General features: G+C 32.0%; 1 long non-coding RNA gene across 1 annotated transcript; it reads right to left on the reverse strand.

The window, feature by feature from the left end:
* Positions 1 to 4,538: 4,538 nt before the first annotated feature.
* LOC124887361 lies at positions 4,539 to 6,764 on the reverse strand. The gene is made up of 2 exons (XR_007044955.1): positions 6,611 to 6,764; positions 4,539 to 5,001 (listed from the first exon to the last, which is right to left on the reverse strand). It is a non-coding gene; the product is annotated as an uncharacterized LOC124887361 (long non-coding RNA).
* Positions 6,765 to 13,220: the final 6,456 nt, after the last annotated feature.

The following is a 13,220-nucleotide window of genomic DNA, read 5'->3' on the forward strand; positions in this document are numbered from 1 at the left end:
AACCATAACTTTAACATAATACATGAATTCACTATGTATAAGCTTGCATAAACAGTCCACAAAATAACACAAAAGACATAAAAACAGTCCATAAAACAATTACCACAAATTCTTTATACATAAATAGTCCATAAAATAGTCCAAAATTATCAAAATAGTCCATAAAATATTTGAGTCATCAAAACAGTCCATTAAACAATAAACTAGCCCATAAAACAATAAAACAATCCATAAAACAATAAACAATCACCACCACCATTCCATAAAAGAGCTACCACAGTCCACCAAAATAGCCACCAGCCAACAGCCAACAAAATAGCCATAATAGTCATCTATAGTCCTAGAAAACTTGTTGTGAGTTTAAACTTTATTATACAAAAAGAACTTAGTAGTATATTTTAATTATTGAAAGAACAATTCCTAGTTAAAATCAAGCATACAAAAATGCACCTGCTAATTATTAATTCTAGCTTCTAGGTAAAGGATGGAAACTGAAAAAAAATAGTAAATTATTAATTCCATAGTATCCTCCTCTATGATATCCTTAATGATCAGTTTGTTAGAATTTTTTGTTTTTCTATCATTTTCAATGGCATAGTGACTACATCCTTTCTCCCTAATCCATTGTCACAACGCAAGCATCAATATCACATCCTGTTTCTTCACTTTTGAAGTTTAGGCTCCAGGAATAAAACTAATTTCTTAAATTTCTTTTGCAAGAAACTGTACGTAGCAGCCTTTACAAGCACACAAAATGGATCTAACTAACCCAAGAATCGTATTGATCTACTACACCACCAATCCTTGCTCTTCTTTTTTACTATGTAAATATCATCAACATTAAGAAACAGATCATGTAAGAAATTAATTCCGGGAAAAGGTAAATACCAATACCAATAGCATCTATAAATAAAATAGCAATAACCTGGACAATGCCAATATCTATTTGAAGTGTAGCATATACTCTAGTTGGACTTGTTTCATAAAATAGATCAAGAAACAGAACATTAAAAGAGAAGATGTGCATGAATGAAATATGAATTTAAATTCTAATACTATGTTTTAATGGCTCAATTACATCTTGTGTTCTTACACATTTAGAAATTCGATTACTCAGATAAGTCCAATATTGTGTATATCTGACCCCTACTTGCATCAAGTGTAACCATCATATCCAGTGAAAAATAAAACTTTTCATACATAGGAAAGTTTCAAATCAAGAAATTAGTAGAAGTAGAAGTAGAAGAACCTAAAAACAACTTACCCACAATTCACATTTTCTTATTGACAACTACACATCAACAATGCTAGACTCAGTTCTACTACAAGTCATTTCTGAAAAAATGTAAAACACTTGTTAATTGATATGCAATATAAATAAGAAATTATTTTTAATATAATGAATACAAAATCATAAAATTCTTACCAACTTCAAGTTGCTCAGGAAACTCTAAATCTTCCTCGATATTAATTGAAATAGGTTCATATCGAAGTAAATTTTGAAAATAAATAAGTGATTGTATTAGTTTAGGAGTCAATGAAATCCTAAAGAGATCAATAATACGACCTCACGTTCTAAATGCACATTCAGATGTAACAATGGAAATGGAAATGGATAATACATCACGAGCCATTCCAGCGAGAATGGGAAATCTTGGCATTAACTTTCCACAAACCTAGTATATCAATTTTTTCGAATCTGGTTCCATCTCTTCAGCAATATATTTTCCCAACTCAGATTTACCACTTGAACCTCCACTAATTCGTTAATGCTTCTCAAATTGTTATTTTGTTCTCATTGATTCTCTTGTTTGAAAGTTTCCATAACCACTTACAGATGAAGAGTTTCCAAAATAAAAAGAAGTGGATGAAGATGAAGAGTTTTTTTATTTCTTAACATAATGCTCAAACAAGACTTTCATATGTGCCTCCAGTGAATTGAAAAATTGTCCCTAATTTTTTTAAAACATGTCCAAAATTGAAAAATGAACATATTCAAGTTTGTTACGGGGATCCCACATAGATGAAATAAAGATCATTTTATTCATTTTCTCTGGGTCACCCAATACTTTCTGAACTTTTCCCTCATATTTGTTGTTATTTTTTTCAAATCAGAATCTTCATTTTCTATCATCTCTTTAAAAATCAGTGTTTTCATAAAGTGCACTATTAATAACATATTCTGAACCAAAAACTTTCAAAGTAAGATCATAAGAAGTTTTTAAAAGTTTTACCATTGTTCTCACATTTTTCCAGTCCTCACTTATAAAGGCGCCTTCATTTGTTCTATCTTCACAAAGAGAGGTACAAAGATAATCCAAAAAACCATTATTATTGAAACTATATCTTTCAAATGCAAGCTCAAAATATTGTGTTGTTTCAAGAATCAAGTATGTAAAGTTCCATCGAGCAGGAACATCTAAACATAAAAATTTCTTACAAGTTATCAATTGAGATTCACAATATTATTTAAACTTTTTAACTTTCTTGGCAGATTGTTTAACATACCTCACAACTTGTCTCACTCACTTGATAGACTTATCAATTTTCTTCAACCCATCTTGTACAATAATATTAAGAATATTGTCATACACCTCACATGAAGATGTTGACCTTCCATTATGTTAGTTCTCTAATTACTTAATTTTTTAGATATTTCTAGTACTTTAATATCGTTGGAACTAGCATTATCGACTGTAATGCTAAAAACAGTATCAAAACTCCATTCAAGCAAACAATTAGTAATGGAAGCAGCCATATCAATACCTTTATGACTAGAAATCAGACAAAAATTTATCACTCTTTTATTCAATTTTCAATTTGTATCTATAAAGTGATCTGGTAGACATACATATTTTTTTTTATAGACGTCCAAGTATCCATCATAAGACAAACTTTTGGGCGTACTTCTTTAAAAACCGATTCCAAAACTTGTTTCACTTCATTATATAACTGATAACAATCTCTTATCATGGTTCTATGAGAAGGAATATGAAAGTGTGGGGCTATGACTCTCATGAAATTTTTAAAACCTTTCTTTTCAACAAAACTAAATGGCAACTTATTAACAACTATCATTTCAGCTAAATCTTTCCTACTTTGACCTTGATCAAATGTTCAAGTACCCAACACCCCTTTCTTTTAATTCATAGAAGTTGATAGAAAAGCTAATTTTGTTTGACTTTCTTCAACATCAATACTTATATTTTTCTTTATTAGCTCCAGTTTTATCATCAACAATCTTGTCAAACCACTACCAACATTTTTTCCTAGGTTTTATGACCTTTTATTTCTTTGAAAGTTTAGCTTCAATGGCAGTTTTAACTTTATTTATAGATGAAATTAAAATATTTTCATTTGATGCTCCACCTTCACTTACCCTACTTTAAATCTGTGAAAATAAAATAATTTATTTATTGGTTCTCGTCCATTAACCTTAAATTATGAATTTAAAATAAAATAAAAATATCAAATTAGATATATTTTGAAGGTTGACTGGTCGTTAGAATAACTGGTTGGAAAAGTGGTTGTTGCCGCTGGAAACTGACCAGTCTGACTGATTTCCTGTCTGTTGAACCTTGTTAGATTGGTCGCGAGCTCTCCACTTAACAAACTCAGAGACCATAGGTCATAGTTGTCGGCATCTCGCCACTTGCTTCTCCGGTGGATTGAATGAACTCCGCTCAAGTAACTCAACACTTGTTGAGTCATTGTCGTGGGTTGCCGCTGGTCTGTTGTCTTTTCTCACCATCGGTATGTAGTTGGCTGTTGTATTGAGCCTTGACTATTGTATGACGTATAAGATTGATTAGGGTTATAGGTTTACTACTTATTATATATTTATATACTGAATATATTATATATATAATTATATATATATATATTAAGATATATATATATATATATATATATATATGGCAAAATGACCTTGTGGACCCCTGTACTATGTTGGTTTTGTAAGTTGGACACTTCCACTTACATATTTGTCACTTGGACCCCTGAATCCACTAAAAAATAATTTTTCAAACCCTTTGACTGCTGACCAAGCCTATGTGGGATTGAAAAGGCTGACTAGGATGAGGCGCATGCAGGCACGCGTCTAGAGAGAGAGTGGGGGTCAATTTTATATTAAAATAATTTAAAAAATTTAAAAATAAGTCCCCCAACTATAAATATATTTTTAAAAATTAAAAATAATAAATTTAAAAAATAAAAAAGGCGCCCCCCAAACCCCTCCGCCGTCCAGAACCTCCCATACCCCACCCTACTGTCGTCTACCAATCCCCCACCCCCACCACCATCCACCAGTCCCCCACCCCCACCCCATCATTGCCCTCTTCAACAATAGCCATTGCTACCAATATTTTAGGTCCCTCAACAATAGCCATGGCCATCAACTTCCAAAATTCCAATCTTAAACAAAGAACAAACTTAAACAAAGTGTATAGAAAAATCAAAATTTTAATTTTTTTCACAATCCAACTTCAAAATTGTCAAAAACAAGATATGGGTATCAAAGAACAACCTTAAACAAAGTGTAGAAAAATATCAAAATTTCAATCTTTTCACAGCCCAACTTTGGGCACAAAGGGTAACAAGTAATGAAATTATATCTTGTTAATTTGCTCTCCAATCCAAAATGTTACCATCTTAAATTTAAATAGAACTAAGAGTAAACACTACTAAAGTTACATTACTTTTGCTATGTTTATAAGAACGGAGAAGCAGGAACATATCAAAAACAATACAAGTCAGCAAAGGTTTTTGAGCAATTTTTTCTTCCCTTGTCATTACTGGGAAGATTATACACAAACCGGTGATGCATTCCCAACATATCAATAGCCAAATTGGATATCGAACAACTGGTAGTTCCATTAATGCTCTAAGATCAACACCTTTTTAGTTGAAGGAGATGTTGTACAAGAGCGTCCGTCGGTGTTGTTTCTCAAAATTATTGATGATATCATCAATTGTTTCCTCCCAATTTTCAGTCACCACAAGCTGCAAGTGAGAACTTGTATTGTTATTAGAAACCAAGAAAAATTAATGGAGAAGAGAGAGTGGAGAGATGGAGAAGAGAGAAAACGAAGAAGATCGACCTTTTTTCTTTCTTTTATTCTTTTATTTTTATTTTTAATTTTTTAAATTTTTAAGTGACATTTTAAAAATGATGTAGAATTTAATATAATATTTAAAATAACGTGGAAGCTGATATGGTAGCGGACGTGGGGCGAGTGTGTTACACTCACCAAAAAAGTATTTAAAATATTGCTTTTTAGTGGGTTTAGGGGTCCAGATGACAAACATGTAAGTAAAAATGTCCAACTTACAAAACCGACATAGTACAGGGGTCCAGAAGGTCATTTTGCCTATATATTATTTATATAGTTTCTATTTTTTTGTTTTACCAAATTTTTTTGCTGAAAAACCAAAAACCGAATTGTTTAATCAAATTTCAAAACTTAAAAATTGTAACCGATCCAAAAAATTGAAAAATCAAAATAAAATTATATTTTGGTTTGATTTTTCATTTTTTTTATTTAAACCAAAATATGCCCAGCCCTAATCAGCACAATTGCAAGCAATTTTCTTCCACCAACATAAACATTCTTTTGGGTGTAAAGGAAGATTATCTATTACTGTTCAGACCTATTTGTCACTAAAATTCTATGAACACTTACCAATGAACCTCACTATAGAATATTCTTGACTCCAATTTCTTCCTTTTAAGGATTATGTATAAACGATAGTATGATTTAGACATTATAAAAATTACAACAACATACCCAGTGATATAATTGCCCATGAATCATAAGAAATGTAAAATAATAATAGTGTGGCTATAATGTCACCTAACTGATTATAAAGGTGATTTGAATTACTCTAGACAACAGTAAAAAAACACCTTAATATGTAGCTATACTATGTTCTAATGAAAATCCAAATAGCAATCGAAAATTTTACAGCTACCCGATAAGCTAGGATGAATGTTTTCAACTTGCGAAAACAACAAAAACTGTATATTACAAATATGATCAAAAGAGTAATTGAAGAGCAAGTGATTCATCAATTAAATTTTGTATTGAGAGTGAAGAGACTTATAAATCCTAAGGGACTTCAATTATGTAGTGTTATTCACAATAATGCAACATGTTATACATCAATTCTTAGTGTCCTTCCTTCAGCAAACAAATACAAACCAAAATAGATAGATCTTAGTACTTATTTAAATGTTTAATATACGGATACTAATTGTAAAATACCAGCATGAACATAGAAATACAAAATAGAACTTTGGTCTTTTAAGACTTCATGGATGTATATTTTGTCTTCTAATACTACACAAATCACATAATTCTCTTTGAAACTAAGAATATTCTTTTACAAAAAATCAAGAGAAGAAATTACTACACAAAGTGTTAAGTGAAAGATTGAAAATCTACAATTCCTATGTAAATTTATATAGGTGCATTCTTGGTTTGATTCAAAGTCCTAGTTGTTTGAATAAGTTCAAATAAAATATTACTATGCTATACAATGTCAAATAATATGTATGAGGAACTAAAATAATTAGAGTATATTATTTATTAGATTCAGGACTTCTAAATACCTATAATAAGAAGCATCTTGTACTCCAACATGTTCAGTAATGGATGAAACATTGATGTTGCAATCTACAATCTCAAGCTTTTTCTTTAAACTTTGAGCTGCCTTTGCATGCTCAAGTTGAGCAAATTGGACAAACCCAAAACCTTCGTAATGTCCTGTTTCATGATGTGTAGATAATTAAAGAGGTGGGCATTGGTCTTAAAGCCAATAAGTTGATCAACTAATAGAAGATTTTAAACAATTAACATAATTACTAAGCAATTCGGAAATAAAAGTAGCAAAAGTATAAGAAATAATAGATAATAACAAAAATAACATATAGTGACACAAAAAATTACAACAAAATAAACGAGAATTGAGATACCAGAACATTAAATTTAAGATTTACATACAGACTCCTTAAGGTTCGACCAAACATTCATCTAACACCTATAAACTACAATAAAATAATACAACAATAGAAATATTAGAAGATTAGAAAAATACATTAAACCTAACTTTACAAAAAAATTCTTCAAAGCCCCACTGCACATTCATAAACCACATGTATTAAGTAGAAAAAACAACAATTATTGACAGATCCAAAAATAAAACAAACAAAATAGTGAATTAATAAAGGTGTTTGTTATGATTTGTTTTATCACAAGTAAAATTTTTATCTAACTAATTTCACCATGTAACTATATTAAGATCACTTCTATTTCAAATTAATTTCTTTAATTACTTGAATAAATTTTGCATCAAAGCTTCACAAATATCATATAAAAGTTAATGGTGAACATGAAATAATGGAACATTTATAGAAGCATATGGTTAGATCCATTTTCAAATGGATTATATTTGCACCATCTTTGTGTATAACTCAAATACATAAAATAAAAAAGCAAATCAAATAAAAGGTCACGTACCAAAAATAAACAACAAAACTAACTTTTTTGTAAGGGAAAGTCAACATATAACTTTTTGGAAAACACACAAACAATAAAACGCTTATAGAAATATTACCATAAATTTTGGAATTCATCTATAAATAAAAAATCTTTTTTTTGATTTATTTTTGCATATATTTATTATAATCAATATTCAATATAGGTGAAAAGACAATTTTATCTAATGTGGAGTCTTTTAATGAAGGGAAAAATTACTTTTCTAAGGGTCTTCATACTTTAATATATTATGGATATAGATATTATAGATACCTCTAGTATGTGAAACTTATACCTTTTCAATTAACTTTATAAACTTCATGTAATGACCCTTCAAGTCATTTTCTACAATTCCATACTATTTTCCATTTAGAACTTTTCCATAGCTGCCCCAAGTCATTTATGACTTTCTAGAGCTGACAGTTCGATTACCAAATAATTCATTTAGTTTTTAGAGTCAATTATATGCTTTGAAGTTTTTGTTGTTGAGAAATAGGTATCGGGCTTAAACATCAGGTTAACAGCCTTGTGTGCTAGTTTTGACATTTTTTGTAGATCCAAAAGGTCAATTTAAGGCTAGGGGAACCTTTATTTAGGTTCCAAGGCTTTTCAACTCATTTAGAGCTATAGGGTGGATTTATTGGGTGTGGGAAACTCATTTTATCAAAGTAACCCTAGATGAAAATTTTGATGGTGTAATTGAGTCTGAAATATTAAATTTGGCAAGATAATATAGTTCATTTGCATTCAAAGCATTCAAGAAAATTCTGAGGGTCCGAACGGAGACTTGGCAAGTGCCAAGTTAGTTGGTGGAAGATTCAGCTAGTGCAGGCCAAAAATGTCCTTTGCATGCCCTTAACTGCGTTCTCAAAGGACAAGTCAATTGTCTACCATGATTGTGATGACCTGTCCATGTTTGTAAAGTCTAAATCTGTTGTCACTATCCTGATCATGGGTTGTTCTCCGTACTCGTGAGGGGCAAGCCAAGTTGAGGACCAAATATGTAACAGGGTCCTCACGATCGCGATAAAGGGACCCCTGGTAATATTTATTTTCTTGAACCCAATATTTCTTTCATTTTTCAAGTCTCATGTTCCATTGAAAACACTAGAGATCTAAGAGAGTAAGAGGATCAATATGTGGGTGTTTGGGGTGAGTTGGAGAGTTCATGGGGATGTTTCTTCATCAAAGAGTATAGTAAGTTTCCTTTAATTTCTTAATTAATTCTTCTATTTAAACTTAAAATAATTAATCCTTTGTGGTTGATCTGAGGGTGTACTTGCACTCAAATTTCTCCCATTTTTAAGAAAATAATCCTTGAGACTAGAGAGGCATTACAATTTTAAAGATGTGACTTCGCATGCAGGCCCCATATAGGATTTCTAGCTCAATTTTGGACTATAAGATTTTATATGCAATACAAATATTTTTATTCTCATATTAATGTGCATATCATTATTTTGATTGCGCGGTATTATACGGATGCTCCTTGAAAGGAAAAATCTCCAATTTAGTAGACATTATCTTAATTTCCTTATATATTAAGCTTTATTATGGTATTAGTATAGTATTATGCTAGCTTTACGGTGGAATTGAAGGCTTGGTTGCATGTTTAATGAAAAGTTTGAATATTTAGTCGATTATAGATTCATTTTATGTAGAATTGTCCCATTCCTTCTTTCCTTGAGTTAAAGTGTTGACATAGGACTTATTTAGACTCATTTAATACCTACTAGTAGAAATTGGAAGCCTTAGTCTATTTTATTGGGAGAAATCAACTTAGTATGAACTTTCAGTGTTTAGTATTGAGCCTCGCCGGCCCTCTTTATGGTCAAATATCTTAAATAGCTCCTTGTAGATCTAAGAGCCCTTCTTTTTCCATTTTACATAAATTCTTGGATCCTAGGATGATTTAGAGATCTTTTTGATGTTTGACTAGTCTTGGTAGCCTACATAGCCTACATATACTTTAAAGACAGGTTTGTCTCTGGCAATTATTGTTTATTTCTTATATTTAAAAACTATTTTGAGTTTGATAATTACTATCACTTTATGATATTTAAAGACAGGTTTAGGTCTATCATTTACTATTCATAGATATGGATTCAGTACTCGCTGGCTTTATAATTATTATTGATGATATTTCTCTCTTAATTGCATCCATCGAGATTATGGGGGCTCAGTTTGGTTATTCCTTTTTGTTTGTATCTTCTTAGCTTATGGGGGCTCAGTTAGGCTGTAGTTAGTTGTATTATTTTGATATTACCTACCTTGTTATTTTTTATCTATTAGCTAGAGCATTATTTCAGTTTTTCCCTTTTAACCCTGACTTTAGTTTACATTCTCTCATCTTATTCTATTTTTTATGATTTTATCTCAGTCGACCAAGGATGCCCACTGAGTAATTATTGCTTGGTACTCATACTACACTTTTGCATTTTTTTGATGTAGATCTAAGTACTATATGTCATTATTGACATTCTATTTGATGCATTCTAAAGTTTGAGATAGGGTGAGCTTTTAGAGATGGAGCTAATTCTCTTGTCTTCTACTACTTTTGGATAGTCATTCCTTTTAAGACTATTTGCATATTAATACTATTAGTACTCATATTTCTTTGATTAATAAATCTTGTACCAAACTTACTAGGTCGTGGGATACTCATTTGTTTTGTTCTCTCTTATCTATATAAATGCCATTGTACTTATATTTATAGCCTATAATCTAATTGTAAACTTAATTTCGGTATTCATTACACCTTCTGCCAACTATCCCATTACTTGTCATTCCGAGCTATTATTTGGCTTACTTACAACTGGGTTAAGTAGGTGTCATTATAACTTGAGAAATTAGGTCATGAAAAATTGACCTCAGATCCTAGGTTGATTGGTATTGTTGGTACAAGAGAAAGTGTCTAGTAGAGTACAATAGATTGAGAAAATAAAATTCATTTTTAATCTTTGGGGGACTATAGGACATTCTTAGGAGAACTTCACTTTCTTTATTCATTTGATGCTTCGTGTCTATGTTGGTTTCTAAAATTCTCATTATTTTACTCTTTTGCTGATGGTCCAGATGCGAGCTGCGATAACTAGAGACGTGAACCTCCATTCCATGACTAGGGCTCCCACAAGAGTTCGTTGACAACTTAGGGGTCGAGGTCAAGAGGCAGTTGCAGTACCAACTATGCATCCAGAGAGAGCCTTCCCAGAACCTATTATTTCTCTCACACCAAAAGTTTCTCTACCCTAGTCATTAGTGGGCTAGGAGGAATCCTAGGCTCTACTAGGTTTATTTTTTCTTTATTTAGAGATTCCTTGGTTCAATTTTTAGGATTTGTTAGTTTTGCACTGGTTGATGGTGCTCAGTGTGCAGATCTAAGTGGTACTAATCTAGGGACACGACCTATAGTTATAGCTCCATAGTTGATCTCCCTTCAGCACCAGTAGTTGGTCAGCTGATAGTCACCCAACTATTGAGGAGCAGAAAATATTGGACAAATTTCTGAGATTGACTCCACCTAAATTTACTAGGGATCCAAATAAGGATGCATTTGAGTTCTTGATTTCTTATAAGGATAAGCTTCGTAATTTGGGCCTAGTTGAGACTTGTGGGGTTAATTACACTACTTTTTAATTGGACTGGCAACTAGATATTGGTAGAGGGTTTATCTTGATTCCAAGACAACTTGATCTCCTTCTTTTACTAGACTCAATTTTTTAAGTTTTTCTTGGAGAAGTATATGCCTCACAGCCATCGAGAGCATCTGAGAGATCAGTTCTCAAGATTAGAGTAAGGTTCTATAATAGTTATAAAGTATAAGGCACAGTTCCATGAGTTGGCTAGATATTCTACTTCTATATTATCAACCGAGTATGAGTGAGTTTGGTGCTTTATTAGAAGGATGAGTTTTTCTCTTTGTTTGTCTACTTAGAGTTTGGTTATGTCAGACAAGTCTTTTGCTGAGGTTTTCCATTATTCCAAAACTATAGAGGAGATATGCTAAGAGTCTCAAGGGAAAACAATAAGATATAACATTACTACTGTAGTTTTAGTGGGAGCTGGAGTGGATCATAGTTCAGAATCAGAGATTCTCAAAGTAGGTACCCTCTACTCTTGTCTTATCTGCGTCAGAGTCAGCCCTAGTGTCGTTTATACCAAAATTCCAATTACAATGAGGTCCTATCTAGTTATAGTGATTATAATAGACCAATCAATAGCCTGGCCTTAAGAGGTACATATTTTGGTTTTTTAGCTGAGGTGGTTATTTCAGGTCAGCTAGATTTTTTGAATAGAGTATAACACCTAGTGCATACTATGATTGTGGGATTGTTATCCATTTTTCTAGTGAGTGTCCCCAGCATAGGATAGTTATACTTAAATTACAGAGTATTCACCCTATCAACGTCCAGGTAGGCTAAGCTTACTTTTCACGTACATTGAGCTTTATTATGATATTATTATAGTATTATGATAGTTTTGGGGTGAAATTTATTTCTTGGTTGCATGTTTAGTGAAAATTTAGAATATTTTGCTCATTAGAGAGTTGTTTTAGGTAGAATTGACCCATTCCTTCATCCCTTGAGTTAAAGTGTTGCCTTAGGACTTATTTATACTTATTTGATACTTACTAGTAGAAATTTGAAGTCTTACTCTAGTTCTTTGGTAGAAATCACCTTCGTATGAACTTTTGGGGTTTAGTAACGGGCCCAGCCGACCCTCTTTAAGGTCTACCATCCTAATTAGTTCTTTGTAGATCTAGAAGGCCTTATTTTGTCATTTTACATACTTTTTTGGACCCTGGTGATAAGGGAAAACAAGATAAAACCGAAATGGAAACCTAAAGGAAAGAGATGAAGTAGAAACAAACACACTAGAAGCAAAGTACATACAGATTTAGAAGCTAAAACACAAAAACTTGCATTAAATGTAAAGATTGGTAGTGAGACATAAACCTGTACCAATGATAAGAACCAAGGTGTATATTAAATACCAAGACCCATTACGACCAATAAAGGTAATACCACACTCTTATATTGACACAAAAGGGACTTGAAGCACCCCAAAGCACTAACATTGCTAAGCCGATTGTCAACTCAAGTGAATCCACACTCAAGATAACCCTAATTTCAATTATGTCTTTTCCAAGCCCTACAATAAAGATAATACACTCTCAAAGAGAGAAGAAATCTTCAATATTCATCAAAATCTTATGAAAAATAGAAGCCTAATTGTCTATTTATAGTTATTACATTCAAACCAAAATACCCTTAATGAAGGGTGCTCCTATGGAGTGTAAAAGAGAGGTATCAAAGGACCACAATGCCTTTAATGATGCTTAAGTTAAGGCACCTCTTGAGTGTAATGTATTGAAGTGTAAAAGTCCTTCTTTCCTTTAATGAAAGTCAAGAACTAGGTTCCCTCGGAGTGTAGGTTTTAGGGTGTCCAACGTCCTTCTTCACACCTCACTTGTACACTCTAAGTCTCGAGTCAATACACTCTCTTACTCATCCATCTTCATGGTCGTGCCCATATCATCCTCCCCTTCTTGAAAAGGATTTGACCTCAAATCCATGCCTTGAAAATCAAGAGAAGAAAAACAAGCACACATCCTCATGGCATAAGGGTTAGAGTTATCAAAATGAATAACATCGATATGCCAAGGCAGTTTTTACTTGATATATA

The sequence above is a fragment of the Capsicum annuum genome, chromosome 9, assembly GCF_002878395.1.
Source record: "Capsicum annuum cultivar UCD-10X-F1 chromosome 9, UCD10Xv1.1, whole genome shotgun sequence".
NCBI lineage: Eukaryota > Viridiplantae > Streptophyta > Magnoliopsida > Solanales > Solanaceae > Capsicum > Capsicum annuum.